Consider the following 9086-nt stretch of genomic DNA (forward strand, 5'->3'; position numbering starts at 1 on the left):
TGTCGCTCAGACGTCCGACTGTGGCATTTCTTTTAAAGCCCTTTATGTGATGTCGCTCAGACGTCCGACTGTGGCATTTCTTTTAAAGCCCTTTATGTGATGTCGCTCAGACGTCTGACTGTGGCAATTCTTTTAAAGCCCTTTACGTGGTGTCGCTTAGACGCCCGACTGTGGCATGCATTTTATTTGTTTACCCTTTCGAGGCATCGCTCCAGACACCCGATCGGTTTTCAGTTATTTATTTTATTTGTCAAATCTTTATTATTGAGCATTATTATTTTGCTCATGACGCATTCATGCATGCATTTGTTATATCTTTTGTCCGAATTGTCTTGCGAGTACTTTCAAAGTACTCACCTGGCTTGTTGATTTGGCCAGATGTTGATGAAGGTGGTCTCATGGATGAGGAATTCAATAGCGAGTCCGACGCCTAGAGGAGTCCCAGTCAGTCCCGAGCGATCCTGTTTTGGTCATTGTATCATATCTGCTTCCGCTACCCCAGAATAAATTCATCGAGCCTCACCTCGACGCTCGATGAGCTGCCAGTAGAATTCAAGTTATCCTCCACCACTTTCTATTTCGAGCTAGTAGCATGTCACCACACCCCCCTGTGCCATAACCGCCTTTATGTAAGATATTGGTGAGTTCGTATTAATTTGTTCAGCAGCCTCAGCTCAACCCTGTAAAATATTTGATTCTACTGGTCCTCTGTTTATCAAGTATTTGTCTACCAGAAAGGATGACTTTTCCTATACTGGGTTTAAAAGATCGGTTTTATCAATAAACATTTTATTGAAAAGCCGGTCGTGACAGTTACAATCAGAGGAGATCTTCATATTGAATCGCCAAGCTTGCCTTCCATGCCAAGGAAAGTCCTATCCGGACACGGGACGAAGTCTTCAATCTTGTATCTTCATAGTCCGGGAGTCCGGCCAAAGGTCATAGTCCGGCCATCCGGACACCCCCTAATCCAGGACTCCCTCAATGGTATAGTTGGAACACACGGATCTCCAAGTTTCTTTGGTATTCCACCCTTAAAAGTGTAATTAGCAAGCATGGTGGAAATTTCAGCTTCCGGTATCTTTCTTTTATTTGTAATGATATCCTTCATATACTTAGCATAAGGATTTACTTTAAGCATATTAGTTAAGCGCATACGTAAGAAAATAGGTCTAATCATTTCAGCAAAGCGCTCAAAATCCTCATCATCCTTTGACTTGGATGGTTTAGGAGGAAAGGGCATGGGTTTCTGAACCCATGGTTCTCTCTCTTTCCCGTGCTTCCTAGCAACAAAATCTCTCTTATCATAACATTGATTCTTTGATTGTGGGTTATCAAGATCAACAACAGGTTCAATCTCTACATAATTGTTATTACTAGGTTGAGCATCTACATGAACATCATTATTAGCATTATCATCAGGTTCATGTTCATCTCCGGATTGTGTTTCAGCATCAGAGATAGAAATATCATTGGGATTCTCAAGTGTTTCTACATTAGGTTCACTAGAAGTTTGCAAAGTCCTATCATTCTTCTTTTTCTTCTTCTTAGAAGAACTAGGAACATCTAGATATTCTGAGAATCTTGTTCAATTCTTTTAGGGTGGCCTTCAGGATACAAAGGTTCCTGAGTCATTCTACCAGTTCTAGTAGCCACTCTAATGGCAAAGTCATTCTTATTATTCAATTCATCAAGCAAATCATTTTGAGCTTTGAGTACTTGCTCAGCTTGAGTAGCAACCATAGAAGCATATTTGCTAACGCGGTGAAGTTCATCTTTAACTCTAGCCATATTATCACCTACGCGTCCTATCTCGAAAGCATTATTCTTTAACTCTCTACCAACATAAGCATTAAAACTTTCTTGTCTAGCCATAAAGTCATCAAATTCATCCAAGCATGGGCTATGAAATTTAGTAGAGGGTATTTCAACTTTATCGTATCTATAGAGAGAATTTACCTTTACTACGCGTGTCGGGTTATCAAGACAATGTGGTTCTTCAGGCGGTAAATTAAGACCATGTATTTCTTCAATAGGTGGTAAATTCTTAACTTCTTCAGCTTTAATACCTTTTTCTTTCATTGATTTCTTTGCCTCTTGCATATCTTCAGGACTGAGAAATAAAACACCTCTCTTCTTCGGAGTGGGTTTAGGAATAGGCTCAGGAGTTTACTCAATTGGTTCAGGAATTACTTCAGGAACTGGCTCAGGAAGAGTCCAATTATTTTCATTAGTCAACATATTATTCAATAATATTTCAGCTTCGTCGACTGTTCTTTCCCTGAAAACACAACCAGCACAACTATCCAAGTGGTCCTTGGAAGCATCGGTTAGTCCATTATAAAAGATATCAAGTATTTCATTTTTCTTAAGAGGATGATCAGGCAAAGCATTAAGTAACCGGAGAAGCCTCCCCCAAGCTTGTGGGAGACTCTCTTCTTTGATTTGCACAAAATTATATATTTCCCGCAAGGAAGCTTGTTTCTTATGAGCAGGGAAATATTTAGCAGAGAAGTAATAAATCATATCCCGGGGACTACACACACAACCAGGAGCAAGAGAATTATACCAAGTCTTAGCATCACCCTTTAATGAGAACGGGAATATCTTAAGGATATATAAATAGCGAGACTTCTCATCATGAGTAAACAGGGTGGCTATATCATTCAACTTGGTAAGATGTGCCACAACAGTTTCAGATTCAAGGCCATAAAAAGGATTAGATTCAACTAAAGCAATAATACCAGGATCAACAGATAATTCATAATCCTTATCAGTAACACAGATAGGTGAAGTAGCAAAAGTAGGATCGGGTTTCATTCTAGCATTAAGAGACTGCTGCTTCCATTTAGCTAATAATTTTTTAAGATCATTTCTACCATTTCAAGCAAGAATAGCTTCATCAGCTTATTTGTTCATAACATAACCCTTAGGAACAACAGGTAATACATAATCACTGTGGGAATGTTCATCATCACTATCATCAATAATAGGTTCTTCAATATTTTCATTCCCCCTAACTCTAGCAAGTTGTTCATCAAGAAATTCACCTAATGGCAAAGTAGTATCACGCACAGAAGTAGTTTCATCATGCATAGCAGAAGTGGCATCATCGATAACATGCGACATATCAGAATTCGTAGCAGTAGCAGGTTTAGGTGTCGCAAGCCTACTAATAACGGAAGGAGAATCTAGTGCGGAGCTAGACGGCAGTTCCTTACCTCCCCTCGTAGTTGAGGGCAAAATCTTGGTCTTAGCGTCTTTCAAGTTCTTCATAGTGATCAACAGATATAAATCCCAAGTGACTCAGAGAATAGAGCTATGCTCCCGGGCAACGGCGCTAGAAATTAGTCTTGATAACCCAGAAGTATAGGGGATCGCAACAGCTTTCGAGGGTAGAGTATTCAACCCAAATTTATTGATTCGACACAAGGGGAGCCCAAGAATATTCTTGAGTATTAGCAGTTGAGTTGTCAATTCAACCACACCTGGATAACTTAGTATCTGCAGCAAAGTATTTAGTAGCAAAAGTGGTATGATAGTAATGGTAACAGTAGCAACAGAAAAGATCAATGTTTTTGGGTTTTCATAGTAGTTGTAATAGTAGCAACAGAAAAGTAAATAAGCGAAGAACAATATATGAAAAACTCGTAGGCAATGGATCAGTGATGGATAATTATGCCGGATGCGATTCCTCAAGCAATAGTTATAACATAGGGTGATATAGAACTAGCTCCAATTCATCAATGTAATATAGGCATGTATTTCGTAAATAGTCATACGTGCTTATGGAAAAGAACTTGCATGACATCTTTTGTCCTACCCTCCCGTGGCAGCGGGGTCCTAGCGGAAACTAAGGGATATTAAGGCTTCCTTTTAATAGAGAACCGGACCAAAGCATTAACACATGGTGAATACATGAACTCCTCAAACTACGGTCATCACCAAGAAGTATCCCGATTATTGTCACTTCGGGGTTGTCGGATCATAACACATAATAGGTGACTATAGACTTGCAAGATAGGATCAAGAACACACATATATTGATGAAAACATAATAGGTTCAGATCTGAAATCATGGCACTCGGGCCCTAGTGACAAGCATTAAGCATAGCAAATTCATAGCAACATCAATCTCAGAACATAGTGGATACTAGGGACCAAACCCTAACAAAACTAACTTGATTACATGGTAAATCTCATCCAACCCATCACCGTCCAGCAAGCCTACGATGGAATTACTCACGCACGGCGGTGAGCATCATGAAATTGGTGATGGAGGATGGTTGATGATGACGACGGCGATGAATCCCCCTCTCCGGAGCCCCGAACGGACTCCAGATCAGCCCTCCCGAGAGAGATTAGGGCTTGGCGGCGGCCCCGTGTCGTAAAACACGATGAAACTTTCTCTCTGATTTTTTTCTCTACGAGACGGAAGATATAGAGTTGGAGTTGAGGTCGGTGGAGGTCCAGGGGCCCACGAGATAGGAGGGCGCGCCCTAGGGGGCGCCCCCCTATCTCGTGGACAGCCCGTGGGCCCCCTGGCCTTGATTCTTTCGCCAAAAATTCTTATTAAATCTGAAAATTGCCTCCGTGGATTTCCAGGACATTCCGAGAACTTTTCTTTTCTATACATAAAACAACATCATGGTAGTTCTGGTGAAAACAGCGTCAGTACAGGTTAGTTTCATTCAAATCATGCAAGTTAGAGTCCAAAACAAGGGCAAAAGTGTTTGGAAAAGTAGATACATTGGAGACGTATCACTGGTCCGGAGAGTGGACTTCATCAAACGGGAAACACGATGGCATTTGGCAATCAGACGTAGCGAAGCCAACATCATAGTGGAAGTACACCGAGCTCGTTGTCGCTTTAGGGGTAGTTTGATTTGTGACCTGGCAAAATTTTGCCTGGCCCAGGACCTGCCTGGGACTAGCCTGGTGCATGTTTGGTTGGTATCCTGGAAAACGAGATGCTAGCCTGGCCTAAATGGTGATTAGCCTGCTGAAGCACCAGGCACAATTATTAGCCTAGCCCAGGCATAGCGAGTAGGTAGCCTGGCTCATGCCTGGGTACTAATCGAGCCTCTCCTTGCATGTTATCCCATATAGTCACAGGCCACCGATTATTTTATTGCTGGATAATAGCTATCCAGGCATGGATGCGTGCCAAACACAATACACCCAGGCTAGCCTCACCAGGCAGATTCTTTGATCTTTTCAGGCGCACTCCAGGCTACAAATTTATCCAGGAATGGAACTCAGGTATTGAACCAAACTGACCCTTAATGCATAAAGAGGCCTGAAGCCGCTCTGTCTTTTGTATTGGCAGTGGTTCCCATTTGGTTGTTTGTTTTTGCGGAGAATATCTCGCTTGTTGCTAGATATACCATGTACTTGCCTCTAGCAATCTCGACATGGGTCATGGCTCACGCAACATATGGGGTTTTGCCTCTTGTCTTCTATGGGAAGGATGGCAATGGGTAGGGTATGTGGCAGATAGGGCAATACCATATCCATACCCGTGTAGTCAATGGGTACAAAATTCTACTCATACCCGTACCAATGGGTATGATACTTTACCCATATCCATACCCGACAGGTACCCATGCCCATTGGGTACCTAATAGGTAGATCAAATGGTACATAAGTTATTCGCAATTTTACATTCATATATAACACATTTGAAAAAAAAACATTGATCTTAACTCAATAATAGATAGCTGAGTACATGACAATTATCTCAATTCAAATTGACAATTGGTAACAACTTTAACATAGGTTCATAAGCTCACGGCACAACTTTAACATAGGTACATTTGTGATTTTGAATCATGGGTAAGATTCACATGTGAGTATAAAATGCATAGGGTATGGGTATATCCATGGGTAAAAGGCTATACCCGTGCCCTACCCATGACTTAACGGGTAGGATATGGGTACTACCCGTGGGTATAAAATTGTGCCCATACCCTGGCCATGCGGGTATGATATCCGCGGGTACCCTTACCCATGGGTAAAATTGCCATCCTTGATGGGATGGGTGGTTTATGTGCATATTTCTTTCAATTAAACTCCTGCTTCCTTTTTCTCATGTTTTCTTTCACCTTAATATTTCTTTCCATATCTACTTTTTTTTTCTTTTTTTACATTTATTTTTCCCCTTTTTGGGTTTCCTTTCTCCTGTTTTTTCTTTTTATTTTATTTTTCCTTTTTCATACCTATGAAATCGCTTACTAAAAAATGGGCCCCATGTTTCGAGATATGTTTTATCATGTACTCCCTCCATTCCATAAATGCACTTTATATAGATTTTTTGAGAAGTCAAACATCAGCAAAATTGACCATTTTTTTAAGAAAAACATTTACATCTAGATTGCCAAACATGTATATCATTAAACTCATCGTAAGATGTAGTTTCATACTACCTATGTCCAAAATAACTGTCGCTCAAAGGACGGATATATCTAGATGTATTTTAGTGCTAGATATATTCGTTTGAGTGATAGTTACTTTTGGACGGAGGGAGTATTTTATATATTTGATATTCTAGATATAAATCGCTTTGTCTATAAATTTGGTCAAAATTTGCAAACTTTGACCTTTCACAAAATCTATACGCACTACATTATGGAACTGAGGGAGTATTAAAAAATGTGTGTGTGTATTAAAAACATTCAACGCATATTATTTTTATCATGTATTAAAAAAATATTAGCTACATATTGAAAATTTGTTCATCGTGTATTAAAGAATCATTTATTGGTATTGAAAAAAAATGTTGTATATCAAGAATGTTTTACCATTTAATTAAAATGACCATACTTTATTTAAAAATGTTCATAGTGTGTAAAAATATTTATATTTTCCAAAAGATAATCCTTGTGTTTTTTAAATATCATTTAGTAAAAATGTTTTTCGTGTACTAAGAAAAGTATTTTGAGTATTAAAAATAATTAAACTTTATTGAAATTGTTCATCCTGTATTTAATAATATTCATCATGAATTATCAAATTGTCATTGTTTTCTGGTCTTATATTTTCTTTATTTTGCCTTATATTTTCTTCTTGTTTTTCATTTTTAATGTGAAATAAGTTTTTTTAAATGTGCAAGGTTTTTTTCTTCAAAATACACAAACGAAGCAACTATTTAGAAATAGTTTTTCTTTTATAATTTATTTGTTTCTTCAAAAGGTTGAGCATTTTTTAATTGTATAAGAACATATTCCGACTACGTGGTCCATGTTAAGCAATTTTTAGTTACATTTTGAACCTTATTTCAAATAGACAATGCACAATTTTTAATACATGATATTCTTTTTTGAATTATACTTATTTGAAGCACATTATGGTAATTGTTTCCAAATACAAGATAAGCAATTCTTTTAATACGAGACAAACTTTTTTTCATACACGAGGGACCTTTTCTACAACAGATTGAAAAAAGTCGTATATGCAATGAACATTTTTATACATGATGAGCCTTTTCTCAAAAAATGATGGACATTTTTCCAGACATGATGAACATTTTGAAGTATACAAATTATTGAAAGAACTCCAAAGCCCTTGTGTTGCCCTCCAAGGCGACTCGGGCGGCCACAGGGACTACCGCCGGCCACCCCTCCCTTCCTTCTCCGCGCTCATCGTCGTCACCATAGGGAGTCGCTAAGAAAGCCTACTCGACCCTCAATGACGGCGGTGGCGGGGCTCGTGTTGCCCCTTCCCCTTTTCTCCCCTCCCTCATGGTCCCTAACCTCTCTACGCCGTCAATCGTGCTCCCTCCATCGCCTACTCAACAGATTTGACGGGAGGCTCATCAAATCTAGCCATCTCTGTGTACGGCTGCTGTGGCGACGTCCATGGCGCCATCTTGCGTTGTTGTTCATTGTCTCTTCTGCATGGTGTGAGCCTACCATCCTAGAGGTCGTGACCGTGGTCTGCCCATGGGTGTCACGTCTCTTGGGGGTGTTGTTGTGGTCCCATCCCCGCGCCAAGGCTTCATGTGAAAATTCTACATTGTCTCTTCGGTCTCGACGGCGGTAGCGTGTAGCGCTCTCAATCTCTTGGGGGTCCCATCGTGGAGCTCTCAGGTTCCTTCCTGTCACGACGCAATCATCCTTGGCAGGCTAGTTTGGATCCTAAGTTGAAGCTTCTTCGGCACTTGCGTGGAGCGATCGCGCTTACCTCGTACTGTGCACACGTGTCTTGGTTGTCATTGTTCTCGGTCTTACTGTTTTTTTTTGAGGGGCTCGGTCTTACTGTTTGCACATAGAATTAGCGCTCCATAGCCCGGGGCGGGATTGTAGGGGCCCACCCTGACGATAACTAGATATGAGCGGTGCAACGATATCCCGGGGTTTTCCAATGAGGCGTGGTTTCATGTCAGCCGTCTTGGTCACTTTTTGACAGGGAGTGACTACTCATGTACTTTTGTTTTCTTCCTTTTGATCTTCTTCATAGGAGGGTCAGATGTCACCGTGTATTGAATCAGTTTCTTTATATACAAAGCAGGGTGAAAGCCTTTTGATACATTTTTAAGTACACGTTAAACAGTTTAATACATGGTCTATATTTTTCCGTGTAACATTTTTATGCTATACAAAACCAAGACACGTGAACATTTTTTTATATAGCGTCATTTTAATGTTGTTTTTAGACTCTAGATGCGGACTTCATGATTTTATCTAAATTATACTCCTAAGAGAAGGTCGGAAGTACTCTTTTGGTCCCGAGCTCAAATGAGCTCGGGATGAACAGTAGCACGGTCATACATGACAAATGCCCACTCCTGCTAAGGGTGCTAGCGAGGGTGGCCTTGATTGAGAAAATCATCATATGAAGCACCACCATAAATCAATATCGGCATACAACAACAACATGGTCATACATCATGTGAAGTGAAATTACCTTCTGTAATAAGAGATCGGATGGAGATGACATGAAAGATGGAGCCCATCGTCTAGAGATGGAGATGGACGACAAAGGCTCGATGATCTAGAGGTGGGTTAAATAGCAAATCCTGGGTCAGGTGTAGGTTGAGTTGTTGACTGGTGGATACAAAGTCAGGGATGGGGAAGCTCGGGACCCGA

The sequence above is a fragment of the Triticum aestivum genome, chromosome 6B, assembly GCF_018294505.1.
Source record: "Triticum aestivum cultivar Chinese Spring chromosome 6B, IWGSC CS RefSeq v2.1, whole genome shotgun sequence".
NCBI classification, from domain to species: Eukaryota; Viridiplantae; Streptophyta; class Magnoliopsida; order Poales; family Poaceae; genus Triticum; species Triticum aestivum.